This window comes from Lycorma delicatula, chromosome 7 (assembly GCF_047948215.1).
Source record: "Lycorma delicatula isolate Av1 chromosome 7, ASM4794821v1, whole genome shotgun sequence".
Taxonomy (NCBI): Eukaryota; Metazoa; Arthropoda; class Insecta; order Hemiptera; family Fulgoridae; genus Lycorma; species Lycorma delicatula.
Genome location: NC_134461.1, coordinates 1138283 through 1156291, shown reverse-complemented (window position 1 = coordinate 1156291; position 18009 = coordinate 1138283). Strand labels below are relative to the sequence as shown.

At 32.1% G+C, this 18009-nt stretch overlaps 1 long non-coding RNA gene across 4 annotated transcripts in view; it reads left to right on the top strand.

Annotated features, from left to right (window-relative positions):
* Nucleotides 1–18009, top strand: part of LOC142327679 (uncharacterized) — an 81830-nt gene that overhangs the window by 40634 nt on the left and 23187 nt on the right. For 3 of the 4 annotated variants that reach the window (XR_012757057.1, XR_012757059.1, XR_012757056.1), the window contains exon 2: nt 9788–10084. The exons of the other annotated variant lie outside the window; for it this stretch is intronic. This is a non-coding gene — a long non-coding RNA (uncharacterized LOC142327679). The remainder of the gene's footprint in view (nt 1–9787; nt 10085–18009) is intronic. 4 annotated transcript variants of the gene reach the window in all.

Sequence of the window (18009 nt, the reverse complement as noted above, 5' to 3'; positions counted from 1 at the left end):
ACTTATAGAGTTTTGCACGAAGTATAATTTGGTAATTGCCAACACCCGATTTAAAAATCATAATAGAAGAATATACACTTGCAAAAAGCCAGGCGATACTGCAAGGCATCAGATAGATTATATCATGGTTAAGCAAAGATTTAGAAATCAACTCGTTGACTGCAAAACTTACCCTGGAGCAGACATTGATAGCGACCATAATTTGGTGATAATGAAATGTAGATTGGGGTTTAAAAACCTGAAGAAAAGGTGTCAGATGAATCGGTGGAAGTTAGAGAAGCTTGAGGAAGAGGAAGTAAAGAAGATTTTTGAGGAGGACATCGCAAGAGATCTGAGTAAAAAAGGTAAGGTAGAAAATGTAGAAGAAGAATAGGAGAGTGTTAAAAAGGAAATTCTTAAATCAGCAGAAGCAAACTTAGGCAGAATAAAGAGAACTAGTAGAAAACCTTGGGTTTCAGATGATATATTGCAGCTGATGGATGAACGTAGAAAATATACAAATGCTAGTGATGAACAAAGTAAAAGGAACTATCGGCAATTAAGAAATGCTATAAACAGGAAGTACAAACTGGCGAAAGAAGAGTGGATTAAAGAAAAGTGTTCAGAAGTGGAAAGAGAAATGAACAATGGTAAAATAGACGGAGCATACAGGAAAGTTAAGGAAAATTTTGGGGTACATAAATTAAAATCTAATAATGTGTTAAACAAAGATGGTACACCAATATATAATACGAAAGGTAAAGTCGATAGATGGGTGGAATATATTGAAGAGTTATACGGAGGAAATGAATTAGAAAATGGTGTTATAGAGGAAGAAGAGGAAGTTGAGGATAAAATGGGAGAAACAATACTGAGATCTGAATTTAAGAGAGCATTAAAAGATTTAAATGGCAGAAAGGCTCCTGGAATAGACGGAATACCTGTAGAATTACTGCGCAGTGCAGTTGAGGAAGCGATTGATAGATTATACAAACTGGTGTGTAATATTTATGAAAAAGTAGAATTTCCGTCAGACTTGAAAAAAGTGTTATAGTCATGATACCAAAGAAAGCAGGGACAGATAAATGTGAAGAATACAGAACAATTAGTTTAACTAGTCATGCATCAAAAATCTTAACTAGAATTCTATACAGAAGAATTGAGAGGAGAGTGGAGGAAGTGTTAGGAGAAGACCAATTTGGTTTCAGGAAAAGTATAGGGACAAGGGAAGCAATTTTAGGACTCAGATTAATAGTAGAAGGAAGATTAAAGAAAAACAAACCGACATACATGGCGATTATAGACCTAGAAAAGGCATTCGATAACGTAGACTGGAATAAAATGTTCAGCAGTTTAAAAAAATTAGGGTTCAAATACAGAGATAGAAGAACAATTGCTAACATGTACAGGAACCAAACAGCAACAGTAACAATTGTAGAACATAAGAAAGAAGCCGTAAGAAGAAAGGGAGTCCGACAAGGATGTTCCCTATCCCCGTTACTTTTTAATCTTTACATGGAACTAGCAGTTAATGATGTTAAAGAACAATTTAGATTCGGAGTAACAGTACAAGGGGTGAAAAGATAAAGATGCTACGATTTGCTGATGATATAGTAATTCTAGCCGAGAATAAAAAGGATTTAGAAGAAACAATGAACGGCATAGATGAAGTCCTACGCAAGAACTATCGCGTGAAAATAAACAAGAACAAAACAAAAGTAATGAAATGTAGTAGAAATAACAAAGATGGACCACTGAATGTGAAAATAGGAGGAGAAAAGATTATGGAGGTAGAAGAATTTTGTTATTTGGGAAGTAGAATTACTAAAGATGGACGAAGCAGGAGCGATATAAAATGCCGAATAGCACAAGCTAAACGAGCCTTCAGTAAGAAATATAAGTTGTTTACATCAAAAATTAATTTAAATGTCAGGAAAAGATTTTTGAAAGTGTATGTTTGGAGTGTCGCTTTATATGGAAGTGAAACTTGGACAATCGGAGTATCTGAGAAGAAAAGGTTAGAAGCTTTTGAAATGTGGTGCTATAGGAGAATGTTAAAAATCAGACGGGTGGATAAAGTGACAAATGAAGAGGTATTGCGGCAAATAGATGAAGAAAGAAGCATTTGGAAAAATATAGTTAAAAGAAGAGACAGACTTATAGGCCACATACTAAGATCCTGGAATAGTCGCTTTAATATTGGAAGGACAGGTAGAAGGGGAAAATTGTGTAGGCAGGCCACGTTTGGAATATGTAAAACAAATTGTTAGGGATGTAGGATGTAGAGGGTATACTGAAATGAAAAGACTAGCACTAGATAGGGAATCTTGGAGAGCTGCATCAGACCAGTCAAATGACTGAAGACAAAAAAAAAATAAAAGGAACAGTGTTCAATTATATTTGTATTTCTGATTTAATAAAGAGTAGAGAAGCTGAAATCCTTACTTATTATCACTTTTTAAAATTTTTTATGATTATGTGTTAAAAGACATTTTTTTACAATGTATGTTATTTTATTTTTATTTTTTTATTTTAACAACGGTAAATAGGGTTCTGATCCTTTAATTTCTAATTTTCAAATTTAATAGCTTCTGCCAGTCAAACCATATAACTTAATATATAGTAAATAAGATGGTAAACTGCACTCTTACAATCCTGTAGTTCTGCAATGCCTTGAACGTCTCTTGAAATCAAATTCATTAAGATGGAAAGCGAAACATTAAACCAAGTTCAGTAAACTTGTTGCCTAGAGATAACTTGAAGATGTAAATAATGCTTATTACACTTCACTCCATAACATTGATCATTTTTGTAGATTATGTAGTACAGGACGCCAAGGCTAGAAAGAAGATTAAAGAAAAACAAACCAACCTACTTGGTGTTTATAGACCTAGATGTTCAGCATTTTAAAAAAATTAGGGTTCAAATACAGAGAAAGAACAATTGCTAACATGCACAGGAACCAAACAGCAACAGTAACAATTGAAGAACATAAGAAAGAAGCCGTAATAAGAAAGGGAGTCCGACAAGGATGTTCCCTATCTCTGTTACTTTTTAATCTTTACATGGAACTAGCAGTTAATGATGTTAAAGAACAATTTAGATTCGGAGTAACAGTACAAGGTGAAAAGATAAAGATGCTACGATTTGCTGATGATATAGTAATTCTAGCCGAGAGTAAAAAGGATTTAGGAGAAACAATGAACGGCATAGATGAAGTCCTACGCAAGAACTATCGCATGAAAATAAACAAGAAGAAATCAAGTAATGAAAGTAGTAGAAATAACAAAGATGGACCACTGAATGTGAAAATAGGAGGAGAAAAGATTATGGAGGTAGAATAATTTTGTTATTTGGGAAGTAGAATTACTAAAGATGGATGAAGCAGGAGCGAGATATAAAATGCCGAATAGCACAAGCGAAATGAGCCTTAAAATTAATTTAAATGTCGAGAAAAGATTTTTGAAAGTATGTTTGGAGTGTCGCTTTATATGGAAGTGAAACTTGGACAATCGAAGTATCTGAGAAGAAAAGATTAGAAGCTTCTGAAATGCAGTGCTATAGGAGAATGTTAACCTTTATCCACCCATCTGATTAGATGGGTGGATAAAGTGACAAATGAAGAGGTATTGCGGCAAATAGATAAAGAAAGAAGTATTTGGAAAAATATAGTTAAAAGAAGACACTTATAGGCCACATACTAAGGCATCCTCGAATAGTTGCTTTAATATTGGAAGGACAGGTAGAAGGAAAAAATTGTGTAGGCAGGCCACGTTTGGAATATGTAAAACAAATTGTTAGGGATGTAGGATGTAGAGGGTATACTGAAATGAAACGACTAGCACAAGATAGGGAATCTTGGAGAGCTGCATCAAACCAGTCAAATGACTGAAGACAAAAAAAAATATAATATATTAAAATTTTGTTTTTTAATTATGTTCAATAACATTCACCTTTCACAAGTACAAAATTTAAACAGGATTTTTTTTAAACGATCAAAAATGCCCATGATACAGGGACATTTCATTTTATATTTAGCCTCTGGAACCACTGTAAATGTAGTCTTGTACAGTCTCAGATTGACCGTTCCTGAGATGTGTGGTTAATTGAAACCCAACCACCAAAGAACACCAGTATCCACAATCTAGGATTTGAACCTTAGAACACTCGACTTTGAAATCAGCTGATTTGCAATGATTTTAACCTTTAGACCAACCTGGTGGGTTAGGATACAGGGACCATCCCAACCCCATATGGGAAGGGACCACCTGCCTTGTGATGATTCTGGTCACTACTTACTCAAAAACTCAGCTTTTGCCTTCACTGCAGACCTCATCTTGAGCTCATGTTTTTGGACCAGATTATGCCAAAACTTTGCAGCATAAACATTTCTTTTTCAAGTTCTCCTGTTTAAATTTGGGTCCTTTATATTGAACCTTGCTTATTAGACATTTTTACTACAAAAGTTTAAAAAGTGACCGCTAAAATTTTATATCAAATCTAATTTATCCACATAATATACATCTACATAAGAATAAACTACAGTAAACATTTCAATATTTGATTCTGAATAAAGTTATGAATTTTCAAAATACGCACAAATCATGTGAATTTATGCCATTATTAACCGCTGTAAAATTTAAGAAATGTATTAAGCATTCGATGTAGTGTGAATTCCCTTTCCCTTTTTACCTTTCATTACAAATAAGTGCTTTAAACTATTAGTTAAGTAAATAAAAATCATTCTAAAAAACAAACCATTGCTAAACTCAATTTAAACAATTGTAAACTATTATAACCATTATTATATAAGCTATAAACTAGTATAAATGTGTTCTTATTATTAAAAACAATTATTATTAAACGATGAAAATGAATCTTATTTTCTTACTCACATTGTTTAATATCTTACAAAATGTGCATATTTTATGAAAGAACACTTTGTTCTGTAATGTGATATTTTGTGTTTAGTATCAAGTTAATTTTTAAATTAAAATATAATTGACCAAATAAAAATTAAAAGTTAAATAAAAGGACAGCTTGAAAACTATTTTTAGAAAAGTACAGCAGCTAATAAAGGGTTAAGTTCATATGGTTTGTGTAGAAACAGTAGGCTACTGGTTGGGGCTTTGGGTCACAGAAATAGTCAGTGTTGTAGTCATACAGTGTGGATGTATTACTTTTTCCTGCGACATACAGCCCTCTGATATAATTAAATTATGTATATAATTTATTAATTATAGGTCTTTTTGTATAAAAGACCTGTTTTGAGCTGCCATTGTACATGGAAACAAATAAATATAAATAAATAATATATAAACAAATAAAAATGAAGCAACCAAAAATATTTCGGTTGGATCACTTCGTACAGAATTGACTCTGTTATGAATAATGTAGTTTTTAGTTATCATAACATTTCAGACTATACTTCCATTGATTGCACTCAAGGTCCCACCCCCACTCCCACAGCCTGTTTGGTGGTCAGTTTGCCAAATACTGTTACATTGAATGCTGTGTTCAGTCAGTATCGAATGATTTTATAATTTTGTTAGTTTGGTACTAGTCATGAGGACTTATAAATTTGAACAATGCTGTGTCAGATTTCATGTGTGTATGAAATTGACACACACTTGAAAAAGCTTGTTCATATTTTTTAAAATTATTCTTTTGGTTGAATGAAGTACTTTGAAATGTCATTATTGTTTGAAGACTGGTAGATTATCAGTTTTTTTTTAGAAAGTAAGATTAATTAGTTACCAAAATTATAGGTACCTTTACAAAAGTTAACCTAGCAGTTGTGTTATTTTTAGTTACTTAATTTTAATGTTACTTTATGCTCAGGTTACCAGTTGACTACAAAGGTGTTTATAGATATCCAGTTTACAAACTGGGAGTATGCCTTTCAGTCAAATTTTAAACAATATATAGAAAATTATTTGATTTTAAAGCATTTGCAAGATACTGCACAGGTAATGTTATCGTAAATTTGGTCAGAGTAAATTTAGATGGAGTTAGATGAAATGACTGTTACAAATACATATCTCTATTCATTTCAAGTTTTTTAGCTTGATATTTCCTAACGGTTTAGAAAATATTTTCAAATGACAAATGTATTATACAACAAATGTATAAATACATCAAATTGTGAATTTTTTATTCTTTGAAAGTCTTAAAATATTTTAATGAGAACAAATGAGAATTGATTCTGATTACCTGTGATGTTCTGATGTGTGAACACATTCTTAATAATATTGTAATTAAATGGATAAATCTCAGAGATGATGCCAGCATTTGTAAATCGCAGTTGGGGATTGTATAATTACATTCCCTACTTCAGTTTTGTCCTGTTTCCTTTAAACATTGACCTCAATTCCTTTCACACTTTTCAACATATTTTTCTCTCCTTGCCTCTTCAACCTGCCCTCCCATATACTGCTCTCTCATCTTATCCAAAATATTTTGTCTTCATTTTAGCTTAACTCAACAAAATAACAGCAGTACCCTCAAAGACTGCCTTTACATTACATCCAAATCTCCATTACATGTGCCATTCTTTCCTCACCCTTGCACTCTGGTACACACATTTTATATACTGCTTTTGAATTCTTTGCAACAAATTCTTGTTCTTCAAAGAAATGTTGTTTTACTAGTAATTTGGTGTTTATTCAACATCTGATATCCTTTGTAAATGTCTTGTTATTCACTCTCCAATAAGAGAGCAGTGTTATTTACACAAAGTAAAAATACTTGTTTTGGGCACCATTATTTTTGTTAAATAGTAACTGTATGTAAATAGTCTGTATTATTTCCTCTGTATTTTCTCAAGTTCTAAAATTATGCTAAATGAAATGAAGATCTTTAAAGTTTTCCTGCAATGATTTCATAAATGATTGTTTTTCTGCTTTTCATGAACCTTGATGATTTTGTCAATTGTTTGCCGTCTTAACCATTTTGAATTAACTTATTTTTATTTGTTGGCGAGAGACCAAGTAAGCATATTCTGTATGATTGTAAGTTTTACATATTACTTATTAGTTATGATGGTGATAACAATTTTAGTAGCTTACCATTGTGTATTGGTTATTTTAGACACTTGTTATTGAACAGGCTGAAACGTTAAAAAAGATGAAAAAAGCATTTCTTGACTGTTGGTGTGAAAATATGCAAGTTTACTGACTGACTAAAATCCACTTTGATTTTATTCACTTGTGTAATAAGAACTTCAGGGTACATACCCTCAGAAATGACAGATGATAAAGAAATGCAAAAATTACAAATAAAGAGATGCTATTCTACAAAAATCTAGTTAATATACATTAAAATTTGGAATTCTATTTGTTTGAGGAAATGGGTGTGTTCTGTGATTGAATTAATTATATGAAACCCTCAACTGTCTACAGCAAATTAGGTAGTTATCAAGTAATAGTATTAACAAAAGTTAAATTTACTGACAGCTGTTTATTACATGGCAATTTGCTTTTGTTAATGTTGATGTTAATTCTCATGAGACATCCCATGTAACAAAATATAAATGTTTTTACAATTATTTAATATTTTTATATAGCAATGTTTGTGGTCTATTGTAATGTTATATTCTTTCAGAAAATAAAAATTTTGTATACAGCCAAAATTATTTGATTAAAAGTATTTTCTTTGCTGTTTTTCATCAAACTAAATTATAAAAGTGCAACAATAAATCTATTTGTCTATATAATGATTAAATTTCTGTATTGAAATTGTGCTAAATAAATCAAGTAAAGACACATTCCATATATAATAGTGTATGTATTTGTACAGAGCAAGTCAAAATTATTTATTTACAATGCCATTACTATCTGTAAGCAAACAGGTTACCCCAAAATTTCACTGTTTATTATAGCTCAGGTGGAATTTGGTGAGGTAGCTTTACGATGGCATTTGGATGTTGTTTTGTTGCAGCATTCTTATGTTGTCTCTGGGTGTCTGCCAGGTTTTGCTAGATGGAAATGCTTCTATAATGGTTCAGATAACATGTCCGCTGTTATGTGCAGAAGGGTGCTTGATTGTGTCTTTTTGTGACAGCTCTTGTATAATCATGATGTTCATGTGGATGTTCAGAGTTTGCATCTTTATGGTGTAAGTTCATATTTTCGTCTTGATGTGTGTGATAAAATTCTACAATTCTCTGTCCCAGTGGTATAATTATTGGTATGGACGTGAATGTCAAGTTCTTATTGTGGCATAGTTGTCACACGGATGACAGTGAAGTAAAGGAGCGGCTTAGTGCCCAGTATGGTTTGGATGGTCACATCTGTTGTTTGGAGGAACAAACATCGATGTTACAGTTGGCAGGTTTATTCCTGCCAATTTGTGCGATTGGATGGTCATCGGTTGACCATCCAGTGATCATCTTGATTTTGAGGTTGTTGGTGGCTTGAGTGATCGCTACCAATGTAATATTCCAGTTCAGCAGGGTCGTTTTCGGCACAGGCTGGAAAAAATGGACTGGAAGAAATTTGTGGATTCTCTCGCAGTTCTGTAGTTTTGGGCAGGAGTGTCAATGATTTGGAATTGGAGAATCTGGCAGAAAGATTTCCAGCGTCATTTATTGACATTGCTGAGTGCTCTACACCCTGTAGCTCCAGTCAAGAGGCAAGCACCAGTGGAGTAGGGTAATTGGTTATTGACTAATTTGAAACAATCTTGTTTGCTGTTTAGAGGGCATCTCAACAAGATTATGATCCTGAATTGTAGGCGGTACTTGTTGCTAATTGCAGAGAATGTAGGACTTTCACAAGGTACTTACTGCCGAAAACAGTAAGTACAGGGAAATAAAGTTCCACGGGAACTTTATTTGGGACACAAATGTAGAAGGGATGTTCTTTTGTACGCTCTCTCAACTTGGCATGGAATTATTTCAGACAAAACTGAAATACTACAATAACTGCTTGATGATTTACTGCCTGATTATAATGCAGATGGTGAATCTGCATTATATATCATTTCCAGGTGCATCGTGAGGTTAGGCAGCCGTGAGGTTAGTAAGACCCAGTCTAAGAGTTGCCCCCAGGGCAGTGTGTTGGGTGCTCTATTGTAGATTGTACAGTTTGACTCGATTCTGCAGCTGAGGTTGTCTAGTGGGTGTTGTATGGTGTCTTATTCTGACAATGAGATCCTGCTGGTCGAAGGACGCTCACAGAGGGAAATTGACTTCAGAGCCACTCGGACTTGTAGGATACTTAAGCTGTGGGGTTGTCAACATAAGATGACATTCAGCCTGGAGAAAACCATAATGATGTTCCTTTGGGCCACTTGGCTGCAAGGCGGCAAGCCCATCAAAAAAATGTTCAAGTTCAAAAGGAGTATCTTGAGGTGTTTTTTGACGAGATGATTCAAGTAGTACTTACAATGCATCGCAAAGGCCTGTAGTGCCTTTTCTGGTATTCGATGTGTGGTCAATACTGATTGTGGGGGGGTTAGTTTTAAGATCATAAGTATCCTGTATAAGAGTATAATTGTGAGGCGATGTATTTATTGGGATATGTTACTTAGGGCCCAACGCCTCTTGTTGTTAACAATGATGTGTGGCTATTGTACGATTTCAGGTGAGGCAATCTTGGTGATTGCCGGAGTGAAGCTGATTGATCTATTTGCATCAGAGAGCAATGATATGTTGCTAAGAAGGTTAGCAACTCAATATCCCAAACCTTCAGAAAAGGTTTGAGATATTGAGTAATAGGGCTATGCTTTATGGCAGGCAAGATGGGATGAGACATTTAATGGGTGTTTTACACTTGATCTGTTTTCTGATGTTGCTGGTTTATTACAGGATGCTTCTTGGGTACGACCAAACAAATATGTGATGCAGTTTCTTTAGGGGCAGATTGGCTCAATTCGGCTTAGTTGATTCCACGTTACGGCCGCAATGTTGCATGCTGGATGATGTCTTTCATGTTTTATACAAATGTTTGCTGTGTAATATGAAGAATACAGAGATGATTTGTCAGTTTGATATCGGGTCGACATTGGACTCTGTGAAAATTGGAAAAACCAGGGCAAAGAATACCATCATTGAAGAATATATGGTATTTCTTGTAAAAGAAAGGATTGCTGAATGTGTGTAAAGGTAGGGTACTGCTTGTTGTTTTGTTATGTCCTTGTTGTAGTATTAAGTGTTCCTGTTTTATATTCTTGTAATGGTATAATTGTTTTTGTAGCTCTTATTTTATTCATACTGGTGTTGTGTATCGTGTATTGAACTCAATCTTGACATAAACAACTGCACCCCAGGGTGTAGTTAATTATCAGCTCAATTAGTCCAGTCTTGTTAAAGACTGTTTGATACGTTTTTTCTTTGTATGGATAACATCAAATGATTAGTAGTACACCAATGTAAATTGGTGGCATCCTGACTGAGACAAGAGCAAGGCTGAGGTTTTAAATGTGACATGAGGTAAAGCCCATCAGGGTTAGATACAGAGGGGTTGCAACTGAAATCATCACATGGCAAGTGTCTTCTCCTATGGAGTCAGGATGTTACTAACTAGTGATTTGGGACAGCAAATTTGGGAATTTAGACAGAATTTGTAGAACCTAGAATCATTAATAATATCAGAAGTTTATATTAAAATGCTGAAGAAGGTACGAAGCTATATTAAAAATAAACAATGAAGGATTCTCATTAAGGGTGTTCTATGAATGACAAAGCACGGACCCAAGTCATGGTGAAAATTGCTAAGAAAATGAGAGATTTTCATCCATTCCTTGCATAACAAAAAAATTTATAAAATAAATAAACCTAATGGATAATTACCAAAAACACTTGATAGAACACATTTAGATTTTTGCATCTAGAGACAGATGAGAAATGTCATATATAGAACAAAAATACATTCTCATGAATTATTGTTTGCATTATGGATGCTGCTGAGAAACTTAGGATAGCCCTGAAGTACTATAAAGAGCTACAAAAGCACTACAGAAGGGTTTTGAATATTTGTTATAAACTGGTAGGTACGATTTACTGTATCGTTTCTAAACTGAATTCTAATTTTTCTAAACTTTGTTTGTTTTATTCTACTTATCTTGCACCTTTATTTTCAGAATTACATTCTCTACAAGTTTTACATGTTTATTACCCATTTAACAAAGTTATTGTAGATCAAACATAATAACGGGTTTTTTACTCTAAATTATTGATTTTCATCCCAGATTTCTTAAAACCTATTGCAGATGTTTTGATGGCTATTTTATTAAATTTTTAAGGTAAAAAACCAATAAAAATCACTAATTCTGCACCTTAATTATTGTCCTATAAATTTTCAGTACGACCTCTTGCACCGGGTTTGCTGAAATCCGAGCGAAATCATTCATTAACCGTTACTTACAAACGAAGCATTTTAGCCTTGTTTGATAAAATATTTTATTTTTTTAATTTCACAAGCAGGATAGGTTATGAAAATCACGGGAAAAGCTTTGATATACACAATCTATATAACGTGATCTCAATTTCTAATTTTTTTCTGTAGTATCCGTGAATCACCGAGGGTATTATTTCTGAAATAATGAGTATTACAAATCATATTGCTACGATTTGAACTTGTACTCGCGACTACGAAATCAGCTGATTTGCAAAGAACGCGTTCACAACTACCAACCCGGTTGGTATAATCTCAATTTAAAGAAAAAATATATGTAACGATGTATTTAAAATTCTATTACTTTTTAAGTTAACTTTTTAAAACGATCAATTTTATACACAATAGCGATTCTACTAAAATAAGGAAATAAATATCTTAGATAGACAAGATTGGTATAGTTTAAAACGTGAAAACTACCGTCAACAATATACTGTAATGACCAACCGTTCTTTTTCTATTAGAGCTAAATAACATATTAATAGTAAAGAAAGGCCGTTTCGATAAATCCAATTATGCTAAACACATTTTATAAAATGAACATAATTACAGCCCGGATAATTTTATTTATATATTAGATTTTACAACAATTTTGATTACACCAGCAACCTCAAAAAAATTATGTATATTTTTACAACAATAAATTAATAAAGGGACATATAAAATTTGAAGATGATTTTCTATTTAAATTAATAATTATCAAGTTGCCTAACTGACCATAGAGTTACAAGATGGCTTGTTTTGTTAATAATAGTTTGTTTACGTTTTTAATTTTAATTACAAAAAAATCTATCTCCTGATGATGGTCAAATGACCCAAAACTCTAGTGATATAATATAAACTGTCGGTAAGGTTGATTCTTATAACCAATTATTTAACCTAACTTGCTACTTTATATATAAATATTTTTTCCGGATCCGAACAAATTATAAAATTTGTAAAACGAAATTGTGTTTAAAGTTCATATTAATTATTTAATCAAACACATGAAATGACGGTAAGGTAAATAAATTAATTATGAAATATTACTTCAAAATATTAACAGTAAAGAAATCGCTACTGAAAATCATTTTGAACATATACTAATATCTGTACATGTAAAGTGGACGCAGATAAATCATATAATTGTATTTGCATCAACAGAACAATATTGTTTCTGTAAAACTAAATCTTTTAATTGTAATATAAGCTGACGGGTAACTGATTATACAGTTTACTTTTTCATAAAGTATGCCTTAATAATGATCTGAAAGCACTTTTTTTATCCTAAAAGGTTATGTTTTTAAAAAGCCCACAAATTGGACTTTACACATTATACGAGAAAATATTTAGGCGTAAAAGTAATCGATAATGATTACAAGCTTAGTGTTTTATAAACATGCTTCAGAGTAAAACTGTTCGCTCAATATTCGTAAACAAAATCAGTTTTATCATCCGACAATAATTTTTCAAATAAAAAACCTAAAGGTTTTGCTTTATGGACAACAAAATTACCATCAATATAATGGGAATTCTGGCCACACAATCTGCAATGTTATGTTTAACCAAGAAGCACAGTGTGACAGGTTTATCCATTCTTTAAGTTACATTGTTACAATCCAGCTGTTTGGTTCCTGTATATGTTAGCAATTGTTCTTCTATCTCTGTATTTGAACCCTAATTTTTTTTAAATGCTGAACATTTTATTCCAGTCTACGTTATCGAATGCCTTTTCTAGATCTATAAACGCCAAGTATGTCGGTTTGTTTTTCTTTACTCTTCCTTCTACTATTAATCTGAGGCCTAAAATTGCTTCCCTTCTCCCTATACTTTTCCTGAAACCAAATTGGTCTTCTCCTAACACTTCCTCCACTCTCCTCTCAATTCTTCTGTATAGAATTCTAGTTAAGATTTTTGATGCATGACTAGTTAAACTAATTGTTCTGTATTCTTCACATTTATATCCTATAAAATTATAGGAATGTAAAATAGAACTAAAAAAGGAAAACGTTTATTAAGTTTGTCAATCTCTCAGTCATTTGTATCGTTAGAGAAACAATTTAATCACAGCCAGTTTTGCTTCTCATTCTACAATGTTACCTGGCTTTGCAAACACGGCAAATCTATTTCATAAGCTTTCTTAATTTTTTACTTATGTAAAGCAAACAGAAGTCTCTTTTGGCTAGTATTAAAGCAAGTAGCAGGTTCCATTTCCACGTACCGCTTCAAGCCAGTAGGAAAAAACGTTTTGGGTCATATTTCAGCTGGTGGTTAGAGACCAAAGCAATTGATAAATTATGTGAAAAAAACACCAGCTTTTAATCTTACTTTTATTATCAGCGTGAATAATTTGACTGTTTACTCCAGCAGCGTTTAGAATAATGAAATAAATTACAGCGCTTAACGGCTCTGGGTACATCATAGCAGGCATACATTTGATCTAAGTGTCCATTCCGACTTAGTATCATTACATTCCATTTAGTTTTGCTATAAAACAACAATAGCTGTTGTTTTTTCTTCTAGCCCTATTTTTTAACATGTCATCATTATTAGACCGGAGAGTAGATAAACACTTTCCCTTCTGTTATTGTAATTTTAATTGTTATTATATTATTTATAACATAAAATCAAAATTATTTATTTTTCTGAAATAATTATAAAAATCATATATTAAAATTCAAGTAAATATTAAGTTAAAAAACCTATGATTTAAATAGTGGGAGTCGACCAGATCCAGAAGAGTCTTGCTAAGTACAATGAACATAACAAGAGTGTGACTAAAGAGCACATGGTTCAAGGCCAACCAACAGTAGAGTTCAGAGCTGTCACCCACATAAATTTAAAAAAAATATAAAATCTCTTAAGATCTCAGATTGTCCACAACTAACAAAGGATAAAAAAGTAAACATACGTATCGGATCGCAGACTAACTTCTTTTGATAGAGGTCTTTTTTATTCAAGAATATAATTTTTTAATACTTTCCAAATGGCACTTTAAGTATCAGTAGTATTAATTTAAAGCTGTCCTAAAAAATTATTTACATTCAAAAAGTGTGTACTCTGTAGATAATTATTTAATGGCAGAATTGCATATTTGTTTTTCTTGTTTTTGCCATTGTAACTTACATATATGATAAAGCTGCCTATTCATTGAATTTTTGCTGAAAATTATGAAAACCACACGGTGCTAAAAAAAATAATTTTTTTTGAGGATGTGTATGCGGGTTGCTTTTCTTAGGTCTTTAAAAAAAACTACATTTTTTCTTATATATTTATATCAATATAGCTTGCTATAAGTAGATTAATTAATTCTTATTTAAATAATGATGTGTATGTGTTATGTTGTAGTGTATTGTAAATACTAGCTTTATTTTAGAATTGGTTTTGTTTGGGTGAAATGCTGTGACACCTTCAAGTTGTACTGCACATGCAATTTATTTTTATGTTAACAGTAATGCATCGTTATTTGGATTCCTGTCTTTTTTATTATTTGTTAAGATTACATGCGACTGATATAACCTACTTTAACAAAATTTAGAGAATAAACCTATTTTAGTTTTCCTTGCTCATACGCTTTACAAAAATTAGTAATAGGACAACAAATTAAATAAACCTGTTTCTCTTGTTGTAAAAGCACATTTTTTAATTAACACTATATTTTAGCAAAAAATTCAAACGATGAAATTTGAAACTAATAGAATTTTATATAACTTTCACAGAATACTTTTTGCACTTTTGAACCGGGTTCATTCCTTCGTTTTTCAGGAACAGTTATTTGTAATTTTTGTTTTTCATAGAGGATTTTAGCGGATAAAAATGTAAGCGTGTAAACTTTAAAACGATTATCTTATAAAACTTGGAAAAACTGTGCTTTTGAAGACAAAAAAAAAATACCTCCCTTAATAGGCACAGTATTGAATCGGTTTAAAGTGGTTGTTAGTCCTCTAAATATTACTTAAAATTTTTATCTTAAACAATTTTTGATATGACCAATCCTTACAGCAAAGGATGATCAAAATGTTGCTTCAGCATGCTGAAAGGGATTTTTTTCTACACTATTTTACATTATTTGACAGTTCTTTATTAAGCTAGTCTTTATGGATGGTCAGATCTTTGGAAATAATTTAATATTATATTTTTTGATGTCGATATTTCTTTCTCTCTTTCCTTGTATGATAATCTTGGACAACTTAATTTCGTTTTTTAGGCTAAATAATGTTTGTATATAAACAGTTGCACGTATGTACAAACATAAAACTCAATAAATTATATGTTGATACAAACATCTCCTTACATGAAAATTTTTTCATGTTTAAAAGATCTTTAATGGCATTTTTAGGAATTTTATAAAGTCTTGTAAATTATTTATACTTTTTGAGATTTCATTAAGAACTCATGTTGAAAATAAGGAAAATTGTGCAAATTCAAAAAAAAATTGGTAAATGCTGTTTTTAAATCCTGTTTTTTGATTATACAATTTTTTAACGCTAATTTCAACTTAACAATTTATTATATGTAATGCTTTAATACAATGTATATGTGGCTATGTCCTCATTGAATATTACATAACCAGAACCACATAAAAGGAGGCGTTGGCATATTTGTAAGTCAAGAGCTGTTGAACGTAATAGAGAGTCACAACTCAAAAACCCTTGGTATTGAGCATACCTGTGAGGTTGTACCGTAAAACTAATCGTTAATAAGAGTGGCATTTTCATAGTTGAAATTTACAAATCACAAGGTAACTGAAGGAATCCAAGATGTGATCGCAGAAGTTCTTGAAAGCTTGCCTGTATGGAAGAAAAAAATTATTGTGATGGGGATATCAACATGGACTGCCTTGAGCCCAGCTCAAACATCACCAGGCTTGACTTACCACCCACACAAATCACTCTACATAACAGAACTTCTATAGATATGAACTGCACCGATCATTCTATAGCTGAACAGTTAAGTAATTTTTACTTACATCTCAGATTTGCAGGACAAATCCACTCCATAGATATTGGAAGGAATAATATCACCAGGATTACAATCGAGCAAAGAAAATACAATGATAACATAAGATTGCTTAAATATCTCTTCAAGAAACAATTGTGGGATAATGTCTACAGTTCATCATGTGTAGAAATTGTTTACAATATCTTCTTTGAAATCTTCACATATAACCTAGATATTGTATACGCTTTAAAAAAAAAACTGTTTCTAGAAAATGAAAACCCCTCTTCATTTTGATAATGAAATAAAATTGTAGAAGGAACATTTTTTGCAAGCTCAACAAAGGTACCTTTTCATTGCATCACAAGAGGACAAAGTGAAAGAATTCCTGAAGTAAAAAAATATGACCTCTACTTAAAGAGCTTAAGAAAGAAAGCAACAACCAAAATGATAAATAATGCTCAAAATAAGACCAAAGCAATGTGGAAAATTGTAAACTAAGAAAGAAACCACAACATTGCCAAAGATTATTCTCTTCAGCTGGAATAAAATGGAACAAACACTGAAAACCCTGTTTTAATTGTTGAATAATTTAACAACTGCTTTGTAAATATAGCCTCTCTTAATCTCTCTTTCCGTTTAGCCTTTGGAACCACCATAAGGCATTTTTTCAAAGGATGAAGGAGGATAATATGTATGAGTGTAAATGAAATGTAGTCTTGATCATCTCAGATCGACCATTCCTGAGATGTGTGGTAAATTGAAATCCAACCACCAAAGAACACCGGTATCCACGATCTAGTATTCAAATCCATGTAAAAAGACTTTACTCGGATTTGAATGCTGGAACTCTCGACTTCCAAACCAGCTGATTTGGGTAGACGTGTTCACCACTAGACCAACCCGGTGGGTTAAAGTCATGGAAAGTTGAATAAATTTATCTCCACCTAAATAGGTGCTTGGGAAAGCCCTGAACTTTTCTTATGAAAGCTCAAAAACAAGTTTTTCTTTAGTATCAGTTTATTTTCAAACAAGATATTAAAAATCATACTAGTGGATGTATTTTTATTTACAACAGTTAAATATTATTGAATTGTATTAAGAAAAATGAATGTAAATGAAAAATTGGTTACTGTAACCTTAGTTTTAATAGTTTAATTTTTCTGGGCCTATTTGACAGGACTTGTAGTAGAGCCAAACATCCTTCACGCCTTTCTTTTTCTGTTTAGCCTCCAGAACCACTGTAAGGTATTACTTCAGAGGATGAATGAGGATTATATGTATGAATGTAAAAGAAGTATAGTCTTCCAACCCAACCACCAAAGAACACTGGTATTCATGATCTAGTATTCAAATCAAATGTTATAGTAACTGCCTTTACTAGGATTTAAACCTTATAACTTTTGACCTCGAAATCAGCTGATTTGCAACGATAATTTTTGTATATTTATTTTATTTATTATTGACAAGTTATTGATATTATTGGCATGTATTGATAAAACAAATTTTAGTTAATTTTTTTTTGTGTTCTGTGTGCACATGCTCGTGTGTATATATGTGTATGTGTGTGTGCACGCATGCGTGCGTGATTATTTATTTAGTAAGGGTTGTTTTTTTTTTGTTAAGAATATGATAAGTTTATTTTTAATTTCAGATTTTTATCTTGTGCTAGGCAATTAGCCCAGTGTACAGACTAAACGTCATATTGTGTGTTAAA